This window comes from Panthera leo, chromosome C2, assembly GCF_018350215.1.
Source record: "Panthera leo isolate Ple1 chromosome C2, P.leo_Ple1_pat1.1, whole genome shotgun sequence".
Taxonomy (NCBI): Eukaryota; Metazoa; Chordata; class Mammalia; order Carnivora; family Felidae; genus Panthera; species Panthera leo.
The window spans coordinates 121,344,142-121,360,042 of record NC_056687.1 but is presented as its reverse complement, the minus strand read 5'-3'; positions in this window follow the sequence as shown (position 1 = coordinate 121,360,042).

Genomic DNA, 15,901 nt, shown 5'->3' with positions numbered 1-15,901 from the left:
CAAGACCAGTCCTTCAGTCCTTCAAATTTAGGAGAAGTAGCTATTCTAATTCAGAGAAAAACAAAGTCAACCAAAATGATAGGAATATGCTCCATATTAAAGAGCAAGACAAAACCAGAGGGAGAAAATGAAATCAAAAGGAGATAACCAGTCTACCTAATACAGTGTTCAAAGTAATGGCCATAAAGATGCTCACTGGACTGGAGAGAAGAATGGACATGACATATTCACAATTTCAAAAAGAGTATTAAAAAGAGCCAATCACGGTTGAAGAAGAAAATGAGAAATGCACTAGAAGGAATCAACAGATTAGAGGATACAGAAGAATGGACTAGTGATCTGGAGAACAATCAAAAGTAAACACCCCTCAAAATAAGAAAAAGGGGGAGGAGTTAAGATGATAGAGTAGTAGAGGGACCCTATACTTGCCTCATTCCTCAAACACAGCTAGAGAAGTACCAAATTCTTAACATCCAAGAAATCGATCTGAGGACTAAGAGACAAACTGCATAACCAGGAAGAAAAAATAGGCCACATCATGTAAGATAGGAGATGTGGAGACAGGACTTGGGAGAGAAAAGAATTTCAAGTACTGTGGGCAGGAAGGAGCCCTGACCATGGAGAGCAGAGAGCAAGCGAGCCCAGCATGCAGGGCACTGCACGCAAAAGACAATTCCCCAAAACCATTGACAGGGAAAATTAGAGGGGCTGATTATCAAATTTTTACAAGCAGCAGAAAAGTCTGAAGTTATAGAAGTCTGCACCATTGCTGGGGTATAGCCTGGTTGGCATAGGACTGCTCCTGTAGAGAAGGAGGGCAGAGGCCCAAGAGCAGACAGTGTGGTCTGAGGATCCCCTGGGTCACACTTGGAGAGACCATTCCCCTTGGAGTGCTTTTGGAAGAGATAGCACTGGTTCTTGGGACAAAAGAGGTGGTGGATGCCACTGAGCTGCCCTGTTCATTCGTGTATGAGTAGAGGTACCTACTGAGGGCAGTGAACCTGGGCACCTGCTTTTTGCTGCACTTTACCATAAACTCTAAGCCCCTGTGCATTCCTGCAACTACCTTTCTAAGACAAACCAGCACCAGCCACAGCATAGCAAGACCCTTTCCCAGAGGATCAGTGCTGGTGTGCAACATGCCAGGTCCTAAATTTGACTTTTGAAACCCAGCCAGTGTGCCTAAGATGAAACACAGGAGCACTGTGCTGCTGGGTGGGCAGATGGCTCAGATGCAGACAGGGTGAAGGCAGCGATCTGAGGGATGCCTGGGACACATGAGGGAAGATTGTTCACTCTTCCGTGAGCACTTCCTGAATAGTAGAGAGCACAAAATCCCCTCTAGGGCGCCAGAGAGCCAGCTGACACCATTTTTACCCCTGCCCATCAACATGGACTGACTTTAGTGAGCAGCACAGCATCTACAGTGGAAGCTTGAGTCACTTACACAAACGTTCCCCTGAACTCTACTGGTTCTTCTGGACTAGGGCAAGTGTACCTGAGAATCTGAGCAGCAGCAGGCCTCTCCCCCAAGAAGACCAGCACAAACTGCCCCCCAAACCCTCACATGCACCAAGTCCACTGACCACAGAGTGCTCAGCTCTAGGGGATATAGGATCTAGTTTCTCGTAACAAACAGACCAAAATACACCTAGCTAAAACTTCCTACACAGTGGACAACCTTCAAACAGTCCCCACTGCAGGCAAGAAGCTCTGCAGAAGACTGATCTGAGAGAAAGAGTAGTGAAAACCTAACAGCCAAGTGCACACAGCATACACCAGAGACACTTCTGATGCGTCAGCCCCTGGACAGTATATGACTTTTTTTTTTTAATGTATTTTAGTGTTTATTTTTGAGAGAGAGAAAGGGAAAGCAGGGCATAGAGAGAGGGAGATAGAGATCCAAAGCAGGCTCCAGGTTCTGGGCTGTCAGCACAGAGCCGAACACGGGGCTCAAACTCACAAACCATGAGATCATGACCTGAGCCGAAGTCAGATGCTTAACTGACTGAGCCACCGAGGCGCCCTGACTTTTTCTTAATGTATTTTTGTATTTCATTATTCTCAGGAGCAGGAAACATAACTGGCATTCCTAACACACAAGAGACAGAGACCTAGATAAAATGCCAAGATGGAGGAATTCATTCCAAAAGAAAGAACAAGAGGTCTTGGCCAGGGCTCTAATCAAAACAGATATAATATGCCTGAACCAAAATTTAAAATGACAATCATACGGATACTAGCTGGGTTTGAGAAAAGCATAGAAGACACCAGGGAGTCCCTTACCACAGAGATAAAAGACCTAAAAACTAGTCAAGCCAAAATAAGAAAATGTTGTAACTGAGATGCAAAACCAACTGGATATAATAACCACAAGGATGGAAGAAGCAGACGAACAGACAAGTGATAGACAAGATAAAATTATGGAAAATAATAAACTGAAAACAAGAGGGAAAGAAAAATAATTGGATCACAAATGTAGACTGGGAACCCAGCAACTCCATAAAGCATAGTAACATTCCTATCATAGGAGTCCCAGAAGAAGAGAGGAGAAAAAGGGACAGAAGGTTTCTTTTAGCAAATTACAGCTGAAAACTTCCCTAATCTGGGGAAGGAAACAGACATCCAAATCCAGGAGGCACAGAGAACACCCATGAAAATCAACAAAAGCAGGCCAACACCAAGACGTATCATAGTAAAATTTGCAAAATACAGAAATAATGAAAGAATGCTGAAAGCATCAAGGGAAAAGAAATCCCTAACTTACAAAGGAAGAAAAGGTTAGCAGCCAATCTCTCCACAGAAACTTGGCAGGCCAGAAGGGAGTGGCATGGTATTTTCAACATGCTGAAGTGGAAAAATATGCAGCCAAGAATACTGTATCTAGAAAGGCTGTAATTCACAATAGAAAGAGAGATAAAGAATTTCCCAAACAAAAACTAAAGGAGTTTGTGACCATTAAACCAGCCCTGAAAGATTAAAAGCAACCAAGATTAGATGGGAACAAAGAAAATCTATGGAAACACTGACTTTACAGGTACTACAATGGCACTAAATGTGTATCTATCAATAATTTTTCTGAATGCAAATAGACTAAATGCTCCAATCAAAAGACATAGGGTATAGAATGGTTAAAAAAAAAAAAATCTATATGCTGCTGCCTACAAGAGATTCATTTTAGACCTAAAAACACCTCCAGATTGAAAGTGAGGGGATGGAGAACCATTTATTATGCTAATGGACATCAAAAGAAAGCCAGAGTAACCACACTAATGTCAGACAACTAGATTTTAAAACAAAGACTGTAACAAGAGATGAAGAAGGGGCACTATATCATAATAAAGGGATCTATTCAATAAAAAGATCTAACAAGTGTAAATATTTATGTCCCTACCTGCAGGGAACCCAAATATATAAATCAATAACAAATATAAACTCATAGATAACAATACAGTAATAGCAGGGGACTTTAACACACCACTTACAACAATGGACAGATCATCTAAGCAGAAAATCAACAAGGAAACAATGGCTTTGAATGACACACTGGACCAGATGGACTTAACAGATCTATTCAGACAATTTCATCCTAAAACAGAATACACATTCTTTTTTGGGTGCACATGCAACATTCTCCAGAACAGATCACATACTGGGTCACACATCAGGCCTCAACAAGTACAAAAAGATTGGTATCATACCACGTATATTTTCAGACCACAACACTATGAAACTTGAAGACAACTACAAGAAAAAATTAGCAAAGGCTGCAAATATATGGAGGTTAAAGAACATCTGACTAAAGAATGAATAGGTTAACCAGGAAATTAAAGAAGAAATAAAAAATATACAAGGAAGCAAATGAAAATGAAAACATGACAATTCAAAACCTTCGGGAGACAGCAAAAGTGCTAAGAGGGAAATATGGAGCAATACAAGCCTACCTCAAAACCAAGAAAATTCTCAAATACACAACCTAACTTTACACCTAAAAGAGCTAGAAAAGGAACAGCAAATAAAGCCAAGAGCCAGCAGCAGAAAAGAAATAAAGATTAGAGCAAAAATAAATGATATAGAAACAACAACAAAACCAGTAAAACAGATCAATGAAACTAGGAGCTGGTTCTTTGAAGAATTAATAAAATTGATAAACCTCTAGCCAGGCTTATCAAAAAGAAAAAAGAAAGGACCAAATTAAATCACAAACGAAAGAGGAGAGATCACAACCAACAGCTCAGAAATACAATTATAAGAGATTATGAAAAATATGCCAACAAATTGGGCAATCTGCAATTAATCAATTCCTAGAAACATATAACTACCAAAACTGAAACAGGAAAAAACAGAACATTTGAACAGATCCATAGCCAGCAAAGAAATTGAATCAGTCATCAAAAATCTCCCAAGAAACAAAAGTCCAGGCCAGATGCTTCCCAGAGAAATTCTCCCAAACACTTAAAGCAGAGTTAATACCTGCTCTTCTTAAACTGTTCCAATAATAGAAATGTAAAGAAAACTTCAAAACTCATTATACGAGGCCAGCATTACCTTAATTCCAAAACCAAAGACCCCACTAAAAAGGAGAATTATAGGTCAATGTCCCTGATGAATATGGATGCAAAAATTATCCACAAAGTACAAGCAAATCAAATCCAACAGTACATTAGAAGAGTTATTCACCATAATCAAATTGGATTTATTCCTGGGTTGCAAGAGTGGTTCAATATCTGCAAATCAATGTGATACACCAAATTAAAAAAAAAAAAAAAGGAAGAAACACATGATCCTAATAGATGCAGAAAAAGCATTTGTATTTGACAAAATACAGCATCTATTCTTGATAAAAGCCCTCAAGAAAGTAGGGATAGAGGGAATATACTTCCACATCATAGAGGCTATATATGAAAGATCCACAGCTAATACCATCCTCAGTGGGGAAAAACTGAGAGCTTTTCCTCTATGGTCAGGAACAAAACAGGGATGTCCACTCTCACCACTGTTATTTAACATAGTACTTGAAGTCCTAGCCTCAGAAATCAGACAAGAAAGAAATAAAAGGTATCCAAATTGACAAGGAAGAAGTCAAACTTTCACTATTCTCAGGTGACATGATACTCTGTTAAAAAAAACAAAACAAAACAAAGACTCCACCAAAAAATTGCTAGAACTGATACGCAAATTCAGCAAAGCCACAGGATACAAAAATCAATGTACAGAAATCTTGCATTTCTATACACCAATAATGAAGCAGCAGAAAGAGAAATCAAGGAGTCAATCCCATTTACAATTGCACCAAAACCATGCAAGATACCTAGGAATAAACCTAATCGAAGAGGTAAAAGATCTGTACTCTGAAAACTATAGAACACTTATGAAAGAAACTGAAGATGACACAGAAATGGAAAACCATTCCATGCTCATGGATTGGAAGAATAAATATTGTTAAAATGTCTCTACTACCCAAAGCAATCTACACATTTAATGCCATCCCTATCAAAATACCAACAGTATTTTTCACAGAGCTAAAACAAATAATCCTAACATTTGTATGGAACCACAAAAGACCCTGAATAGGCAAAGCAATCCTGAAAAAGAAAAGCAAAGCTGGAGGCTTAATTCCAGATTTCAAGCTGTATTATACAAAGTTGTAGTCATCAAGACAGTATGGTAGTGGCACAAAAACAAGACACATAGATCAATGGAACAGAATAGAAAACCCAGAAATGGACCCACAACTTTGTGGTCAACTAATCAGATCAATGGAACAGAATAGAAAACCCAGAAATGGACCCACAACTTTGTGGTCAACTAATCTTTGACAAAGCAGGAAAGAACATCCAATGGAAAGTCTCTTCAGCAAATGGCGCTGGGAAAACTTGACAGTAAAATGCAGAATGAAACTTGACCACTTTCTTACACCATACACAAAAATAACTTCAAAATGTATGAAAGACCTAAATGTGAGACAGGAAACCATCAAAATCTTAGAACTAACATAGGCAGCCACCTCTTCAAAAAATTTTTTAATGTTTATTTTTGAGATATAGAGAGACAGAGCATGAGTGGTAGAGGGGCAGAGAGGGAGACACAGAATCTGAAGCAGGCTCCAGGCTCTGAGCTTCAGCACAGAGCCCTGTGCAGGGCTCCAGCTCATGAGCTATGAGATCATGACCTGAGCTGAAGTCAGACGCTTAACCAACTGAGCCACCCAGGCACCCCATGGCAACAACCTCTTTGACCTTGGCCATAGCAACTTCTTACCAGACACATCTTTGGAGACAAGGAAAACTAAAACAAAAATGAACTATTGGGATTTCACTATGATAAAAAGCTTCTGAACAGCAAAGGAAACAATGAAAAAAACTAAAAGGCAACCTACAGAATGGGAGAAGATATTGGCAAATGATATAGCTGATAAAGGGTTAGTATCCAAAATCTATAAAGAACTTCTCAATCTCAACACCCAAAAAACCAAATAATCCAGTGAAGAAACGGGCAAGACATGAATAGACATTTTTCCGAAGAAGACATACAGATGGCTAACAGATACATGAAAAGATGCTCAATATTACTTATCATCAGGGAAATATAAAAACCATGATGAGATACTACCTCACATCTGTCAGAATGGCTAAAATGAACAACACAAGAAACAACAGATGGGGAGGAGCTTGAAAAGTCAGCTGACTCAGCACTGGGCTAGCCAGGAAGTCCAGTGATAGCTTGACTGCTGCCCTTAAAGAGATAGCAACCTGCACAGAGGGGCAACATAAAAACAGCAGTTTACCCAATGTCAGGCGCAAATGAGAGGTCTGTTCATTCTGATTTTGGAGTGTGTTGGGGGACTGCTTTGAAAACAGGGGAGCTGCCATCCACCATTTCCTCCCCTGCCTCTCAGCTTCAATACAACCACCTGTGGGAGGTGGGGCTGCACAGACACTTGTAGCCTAGGCCCAGGGCTCAGGGAAAATTTCGTTAAAGCTGCACATGCACCATGTCAAGACACTGGCTGCACAGCCATTTCTGCACAACAGGTCCAGCTGCACCCAGCCAGTGCATCGCATCCAGCCATGTGCCCGCAGCCACCATGGTGCACTGGGTCTAGCTACACCCAGCCTCATAGACCCCAGAAACTGCACTACTTTGCGGGATTCAGCATACGACTAGTGGCCCAATGCAGATTTTGCTAACACTGCTGCGCAGCTCCCAAATTATCCGACAGGCACACCCCCTCAGCACTGGCCTAAGTCCCACTACCACCAAAGAGAGGAAGCACAACCCAAAACAGGCAGAAAGGAAAAGTGACTCAGACTCAACAGCAGGGTAAAAGCAACACACATAGAATATTCTCCTAAAGCACCAGGTTCTGGTGTGAACAGAGGATACTTCACTGCAGGGCACTCCAGGACTTCCTCTTCATACAGTCACTACTTTCTAGAACGAAGACACAGCTGACTTTCTTAACAAATGGAAACAGACACAGAGAGGCAGAGACAGATTTATCCCAAGTGAAAGTACAGGACAAGGTCACATCCAGAGATCTAAGCAAAACAGATCGAAGTAACATGCCTGATAGAGAATTTAAAGCAATGAGCATAAGCATATTCACTGCACTTGAGAAAGGAGTGGAAGACACAAGTGAGATCCTTAACACAGAGATAAGGAATAATACAGCAGACATAAAGGGATCAATAAACAAAATAAGAAACACACCTGATGGAATGAATAGCAGATGGAAGAATCAGAGAAATGAATGAGTGACCTAGAAGACAGAGTAAAAGAAAGTAAGCTGAGCAAAAAAAGAATTGCAGAAAACAAGAAGAGACTTAGGCAACTCAGTGACTCCGTCAAATATAATAACAAACATATTATAGGAGGAGGAGAAGGAGAAGAAGAAGAAGAAAGAAGGAAGAAGGAAGAAGGAAGAAGGAAGAAGAAGAAAGAAGAAGAAAGAAGGAAGGAAGAAGAAATCAGGAAGAAGAAGAAGAAATCATGAAGAAGAAGAAATCAGGAAGAAGAAGAAGACGAAATCAGGAAGAAGCAGGAAGAAGGAAGGAGGAGGAAGGAGGAAGAAGAAAGAAGGAGGAGGAGGAAGAAAGAAGAAGCAAAAAGAAAGAAGAAAGGAAGAAGAAAGAAGAAGGACCAAGGAAGAAGGAGGAAGAAAGAAAAAGAAAGAAAAGAAAGAAGGAAGAAAGAAGAAGGAAGAAAGAAGAATAAAGAAGGAAGAAGAAAAAAGAAAGAAGAAGGAACAAGGAAGAAGAAGGAAGAAGAAGAAAGAAGAAGGAAGAAAGAAGAAGAAAAAACTAGAAAGAAGAAGAGAGAAGGAAGAAGAAAAAGAGAGAAAGGGGGGAAGAAAATTTACTTGAAGAAATAATAGCTCAAAACTTCCCTAATCTGGGGAAGGAAACAGACATCCAGATGCAGGAGGCACAGAGAACTCTCATCAAAATCAACAAAGCAGACCCCCACACCAAGACATACTGTAATTAAACTTACAAAATATAGTGATAATAAAAAAATCTTAAAACACAAGAAGAAGTCATTAACTTACAAGGGAAAACCCTTAAGGCTAGGAGATTTGTTGACAGAAACTTTGAATATATCATGCTACTCCCCTCTGGCTTGCAAAGTGCTGAAAGGGGAAAATCTGTAGCTAAGAATCCTTTATCCAGCAAGGTTGTTATTCAGAATAGAAGAGATAAACAGTTTCCCAGGCAAAAACTAAAGGAGTTTGTGACCACTAAACCAGCCCTGCAAGAAATGTTATTAAAGGGTCCCCTTTGACTGGAAAGGAGAGACCCAAAGTGACAGTATACAGGTAGAAAACACAAAAGCAGTAAAAATAAATATTTCTGAAAAAAAAAATCGGTCAAGGAATTCACCAAAAAAGAATATAAAATAACATACCAAAAATGTGAAGAAACAAAGGATTCAAATGCTCATCAACTCATTATAGACTGCTACATGTACAAGGGGTTATAAACAAACCTAAAGGCAACCATATGTCAACAACTAATCAAAATGGAAAGAATAAAGAGAAAGAAATCCAAATATATCACTAAAGAAAATCAGCAAAACATGAAAAAGAGAGAGACAAACCAAGAAACAGGCACTTCACTATAGAGAACTGATGGTTACCATAGGGGAGGTGGTAGGGAGATGGGTGAAATAGGTGATGGGGGTTAAGGAGTGCATGCACTTAGTGATGAGCACTAGATGATGTACAGAAATGTTGAATCATTATATTATACACTTGAAACAAACACTAAAAAAATAAAATTAAAAAAAAAAAGAATTTTTAAAATTAGGATATGGTAGGTTAAGCCATCACTTTGACAACATTCAGGTTATATAGGACCCAAAAGGAGAAGACCAAGAGAACGGTAAGAGTATTTATTTGAAGAAATGACAACTGAAAATGTCCTTAACCTGGGGAAGGAAACACACATCAAGTTTCAAAAAGCACAAAGAGTTCCAAAAAAGATAAACCCAAGGACATCCACACATGACACATAATAAACAAAATGTTAAAGACTGAAGATAAGAGAATTTTTAATGCAGCAAAAGAGAAGGAACTTGTGATGTAATTAAAAAAAAAAAAAAAAAACACAAAACGGCTAAGGTGGTGCAGGGGTAGCCAGCCCACCTAGCAAGACAGAGCCCCTGAGTCTGGCTTGGAAAAGCAGAGGGGCCGGTCGGAGTGTGTTCCAACAGCCAGCGGGACTTAACATCTGGAATGTTATAAGTCAACAGTTCTGCTAGGAGAGCAGGAGGGAGAGTTGTTGAGCCCCAGAGGACAGAGCTCAGCTTGGCAGGGAACAAAGGTGCTGGGAAGCGCCATCTCCCTTGCCCATCCCTCCAGCCAAAATCCCAAAGGGAATTAGTTGCTGTCCTGGAACTTGCTTGCACAGCACAAACACCCAACGTTGTGCTTCTGACGATCCATCCCTCTGACGAGTCTGCCTCCCTCCTGGCACCACAGGGCCCCTCCCGAAGCAGACCACCGAAGGCAAAGCGAGCTGAGTCTGCCCCTCCCGCCCCCGTGCACTTTGCGGATCCACCCCAGCTAATACGCCAGATCCCATCGAAGCAGCAACACAAGCCTGGCAGTGTGCAAGTAGCCCAGACAGGGGCCACACCACTGCACAGTGAGTCTTGCCCCTGGGAGAGGGGAAGATAAGGTACACACCAGTCTGACTGTGGCCCCAGCGGTGGACTGGGGGCAGACATTTGGTCTGACCGCGGCCCTGCCCACCAACACAAGTTACTCAGGACAGCACAGTAGAAGTGCCCTGCAGTTTGGAGCCACCACAGGGACTACCCAAAATGACAAAACGGAAGAACTCTCCTCAAAAGAAACTCCAGGAAGTAGCGACAGCTAACGAACTGATCAAAAACGATTTAAGCAATATAGCAGAGAATGAATTTAAAATAATAGTCATAAAATTAATTGCTGGGCTTGAAAAAAGTATAGAGGACAGCAGAGAATCTATTGCTACAGAGATCAAGGGTCTAAGAAACAGTCAGGAGGAGCTAAAAAATGCTATAAATGAGCTGCAAAATAAAATGGAGGTGACCACAGCTCAGATTGAAGAGGCAGAGGAGAGAATAGGTGAACTAGAAGATAAAATTATGGAAAAAGAGGAAGCTGAGAAAAAGAGATATAAAAAAATCCAGGAGTAGGAGGGGAGACTTAAGGAACTAAGTGACATAATTAAATGAGATAATATATGCATAATTGGGATTCCAGAGGAGGAAGAGAGAGGGAAAGGTGCAAAAGGTGTACTTGAAGAAATCATAGCTGAGAACTTCCCTGAATTGGGGAAGGAAAAAGGCATTGCAATCCAAGAGGCACAAAGAAATCCCTTTGGACGTAACTTGAATCGATCTTCTGCACAACATATATCATAGTGAAACTGGCAAAATACAAGGATAAAGAGAGAATTCTGAAAGCAGCTAGGGATAAACATGCTCTAACATATAAAGGGAGACCAATAAGACTCGTGACGGATCTGTCTACTGAAACTTGGCAGGCCAGAAAGGAATGGCAGGAAATCTTCCATGTGATGAACAGAAAAAAATGCAGCCAAGAATCCTTCATCCAGCAAGTCTGTCATTTAGAGTAGGACAGATAAAGGTCTTCCCAAACAAAAACTAAAGGAATTCATCACCAATAAACCAGCCCTACAAGAGATCCTAAGGGGGATCCTGTGAGACCAATTACCAGAGACATCACTGCAACCATGAAACCTACAGACATCACAATGACTCTAAACCCATATCTTTCTATAATAACACTGAATGTAAATGGACTAAATGCTCCAACCAAAAGACATAGGGTATCAGAATGGATAAAAAAAACAAGACCCATCTATTTGCTGTCTATAAGAGACTCATTTTAGACCCAAGGACACCTTCAGATTGAAAGTGAGGGGATGGAGAACTATCTATCATGCTACTGGAAGTCAAAAGAAATCTGGGGTAGCCATACTTATATGAGACAAACTAGACTTTAAATTAAAGGCTGTAACAAGAGATGAATAAGGTCATTGTATAATAATTACAGGGTCTATCCATCAGGAAGAGCTCACAATTATAAATGTCTATGCGCTGAATACGTGAGCCCCCAAATATATAAAACAATTACTCACAAACATAAGCAACCTTATTGATAAAAATGTGGTAATTGCAGGGGACTTTAATGCTCCACTTATAGCATTGGATAGATCATCTAGACACAGGATCAATAAAGAAACAAGGGCCCTGAATGATACACTGGATCAGATGGACTTGACAGATATATTTAGAACTCTGCATCCCAAAGCAACAGAATATACTTTCTCCTGGAGTGCACATGGAACATTCTCCAAGATAGATCACATACAGGGTCACAAAAGAGCCCTTCATAAGTATACACGAATTGAAATCATACCATGCATACTTTCAGACCACCATGCGATGAAGCTTGAAATCAACCACAAGAAAAAGTCTGGAAAACCTCCAAAAGCATGGAGGTTAAAGAACACCCTACTAAAGAATTAATGGGTCAACCAGGCAATTAGAGAATAAATTAAGAAATATATGGAAACAAATGAAAATGAAAATACAACAATCCAAATGCTTTGGGATGCAGCGAAGGCAGTCCTGAGAGGAAAATTCATTGCAATCCAGGCCTATCTCAAGAAACAAGAAAAATCCCAAATACAAAATCTAACAGCACACTTAAAGGAACTAGAAGCAGAACAGCAAAGACACCCCAAACCCAGCAGAAGAAGAGAAATAATAAAGATCAGAGAAGAAATAAACAATATAGAATCTAAAAAAAACTGTAGAGCAGATCAACGAGACCAACAGTTGGTTTTTTGAAAAAATAAACAAAATTGATAAACCTCTAGCCAGGTTTCTCAAAAAGAAAAGGGAGATGACCCAAATAGATAAAATCATGAATGAAAATGGAATTATTACAACCAATCCCTCAGAAATACAAGCAATTATTAGGGAATACTATGAAAAATTATATGCCAACAAACTGGACAACCTGGAAGAAATGGACAAATTCCTAAACACCCACACTCTTCCAAAACTCAATCAGGAGGAAATAGAAAGCTTGAACAGACCCATAACCAGCAAAGCAATTCAATCAGTTATCAAAAATCTCCCAACAAATAAGAGTCCAGGACCAGATGGCTTCCCAGGGGAGTTCTACCAGATGTTTAAAGCAGAGATAATACCTATCCTTCTCAAGCTATTCCAAAAAAATAGAAAGGGCAGGAAAACTTCCAGACTCATTCTATGAAGCCAGCATTACTTTGATTTCTAAACCAGACAGAGGCTCAGTAAAAAAAGAGAACTACAGGGGCGCCTGGGTGGCGCAGTCGGTTAAGCGTCCGACTTCAGCCAGGTCACGATCTCGCGGCCCGTGAGTTCGAGCCCCGCGTCAGGCTCTGGGCTGATGGCTCGGAGCCTGGAGCCTGTTTCCGATTCTGTGTCTCCCTCTCTCTCTGCCCCTCCCCCGTTCATGCTCTGTCTCTCTCTCTGTCCCAAAAATAAATAAAAAAAAAAAAAAAAAAAAAAAAGAGAACTACAGGCCAATATCCCCGATGAATATGGATGCAAAAATTCTCAGTAAGATACTAGCAAATCGAATTCAACAGCATATAAAAAGAATTATTCACCATGATCAAGTGGGATTCATTCCTGGGCTGCAGGGCTAGTTCAACATTCGCAAATCAATCAACATGATACATCACATTAATAAAAGAAAAGATAAGAACCATACGATCCTGTCAATCGATACAGAAAAAGCATTTGACAAAATTCAGCATCCTTTCTTAATAAAAATCCTCAAGAAAGTTGGGATAGAAGAAACATACTTAAACATCATAAAAGCCATTTATGAAAAGCCCACAGCTAATATCATCCTCAATGGGGAAAAACTGAGAGCTCTCTCCCTGAGATCAGGAACATGACAGGGAGGTCCACTCTCACTGCTGTTGTTTAACATAGTGTTGATGGTTCTAGCACCAGCAATCAGACAAGAAAAGGAAATCAAAGGCATCAAAATTGGCAAATATGAAGTTAAGCTTTCACTTTTTGCAGATGACACAATATTATACATGGAAAACCTGATAGACTCCACCAAAAGTCTGCTAGAACTGATACATGAATTCGGCAAAGTCGCAGGATACAAAATCAATGTACACAAATCAGTTGCATTCTTATACACTAATAATGAAGCAAAAGAAAGACAAAGAAGCTGATCCCATTCACAATTGCACCAAGAAGCATAAAATACCTAGGGATAAATCTAACCAAAGATGTAAAAGATCTGTATGCTGAAAACTATAGAAAGCCTTATGAAGGAAACTGAAGAAGATATAAAGAAATGGAAAAACATTCCGTGCTCATGGATTGGAAGAAGAAATATTGTCAAAATGTCAATACTACCCAAAGCTATCTACACATTCAATGCAATCCCAGTCAAAATGGCACCAGCATTCTTCTCGAAGCTACAACAAGCAATCCTAAAACTCATATGGAACCACAAAAGGCCCGAATAGCCAAAGTAATTTTGAAGAAGAAGACCAAAGCAGGAGGCATCACAATCCCAGATTTTAGTCTCTACTACAAAGCTGTAATCATCAAGACAGTATGGTATTGGCACAAAAACAGACACATAGACCAATGGAATAGAATAGAAACCCCAGAACTAGACCCACAAACATATGGCCAACTCATCTTTCACAAAGCAGGAAAGAATATCCAATGGAAAAAAGACAGTCTCTTTAACAAATGGTGCCGGGAGAACTGGACAGCAACACGCAGAAGAATGAAACTAGACCACTTTCTTATACCATTCACAAAAACAAACTCAAAATGGAAAAAGGACTGAATGTGAGACAGGAAACCATCAAAACCCTAGAGGAGAACGCAGGAAAAAACCTCTCTGACCTCAGCTGCAGCAATTTCTTACTTGACACATCCCCAAAGGCAAGGGAATTAAAAGCAAAAATGAACTACTGGGACCTCATGAAGATAAAAAGCTTATGCACAGCAAAGGAAACAATCAACAAAACTAAAAGACAACCAACGGAATGGGAAAAGATATTTGTAGATCACATATCGGACAAAGGGCTAGTATCCAAAATCTATAAAGAGCTCACCAAACTCCACACCCGAAAAACAAATAACCCAGTGAAGAAATGGGCAGAAAACAGGAATTGACACTTCTCTAAAGAAGACATCCAGATGGCCAGCAGGCACATGAAAAGATGCTCAACATCGCTCCTCATCAGGGAAATACAAATCAAAACCACACTCAGATATCACCTCATGTCAGTCCGAGTGGCTAAAATGAACAAAACGAGACTATAGATGCTGGAGAGGATGTGGAGAAATGGGAACTCCCTTGCACTGTTGGTGGCAATGCAAACTGGTGCAGCCACTCTGGAAAACAGTGTGGAAGTTCCTCAAAAAATTAAGAATAGACCTACCCTATGACCCAGCAGTAGCACTGCTAGGAATTTACCCAAGGGATACGGGAGTACTGATGCACAGGGGCACTTGTACCCCAATGTTTATAGCAGCACTCTCAACAATAGCTAAATTATGGAAAGAGCCTAAAAGTCCATCAACTGACGACGGATAAAGAAATTGTGGTTTATATACACAATGGAGTACTACGTGGCGATGAGAAAGAACGAAATATGGCCTTTGTAGCAACATGGATGGAACTGGAGAGTGTTATGCTAAGTGAAATAAGTCATACAGAGAAGGACAGATTCCATATGTTTTCACTCTTATGTGGACCTTGAGAAACTTAACAGAAGACCATGGGGGAGGGGAAGGAAAAAAAAAAGTTAGACAGGGAGGGAGCCAAAACATAAAAGACTCCTAAAAACTGAGAACAAACTGAGGGTTTATGGGGTGTGGGAGGGAGGGGAGGGTGGGTGATGGGTATTGAGGAGGGCACCTTTTGGGATGAGCACTGGGTTTTGTATGGAAACCAATTTGACGATAAATTTCATAAAAAACAAAACAAAACAAAAAACCCAATACGGTCAGGGGTGCACCCAGGTGGTTCAGTTGGTTGAGTGTCCAACTTCATCTCAGGTCATGATCTTGCAGTTCGTGGGTTTGAGCCCCACGTCGGGCTTTGCACTGATAGCACAGAGCCTGCTTTAGATTCTCTGTCTCCCTCTCTCCCTCAAAAATAAACAAACATTAAAAAAAATTTTTTTAGACAACAAGGCTGACAACAGATTTTTTAAAAAAGAAACACTGCATACCAGTGGGAGTGCCATGGTGTATTCAAAGTGAAGAAAGGAAAAAAACTAAAACTAAGAATACCCACTCAGAAGGGTAATTGTTCAGAATTGAAAAAGAGTTTCTCAGAAAAACA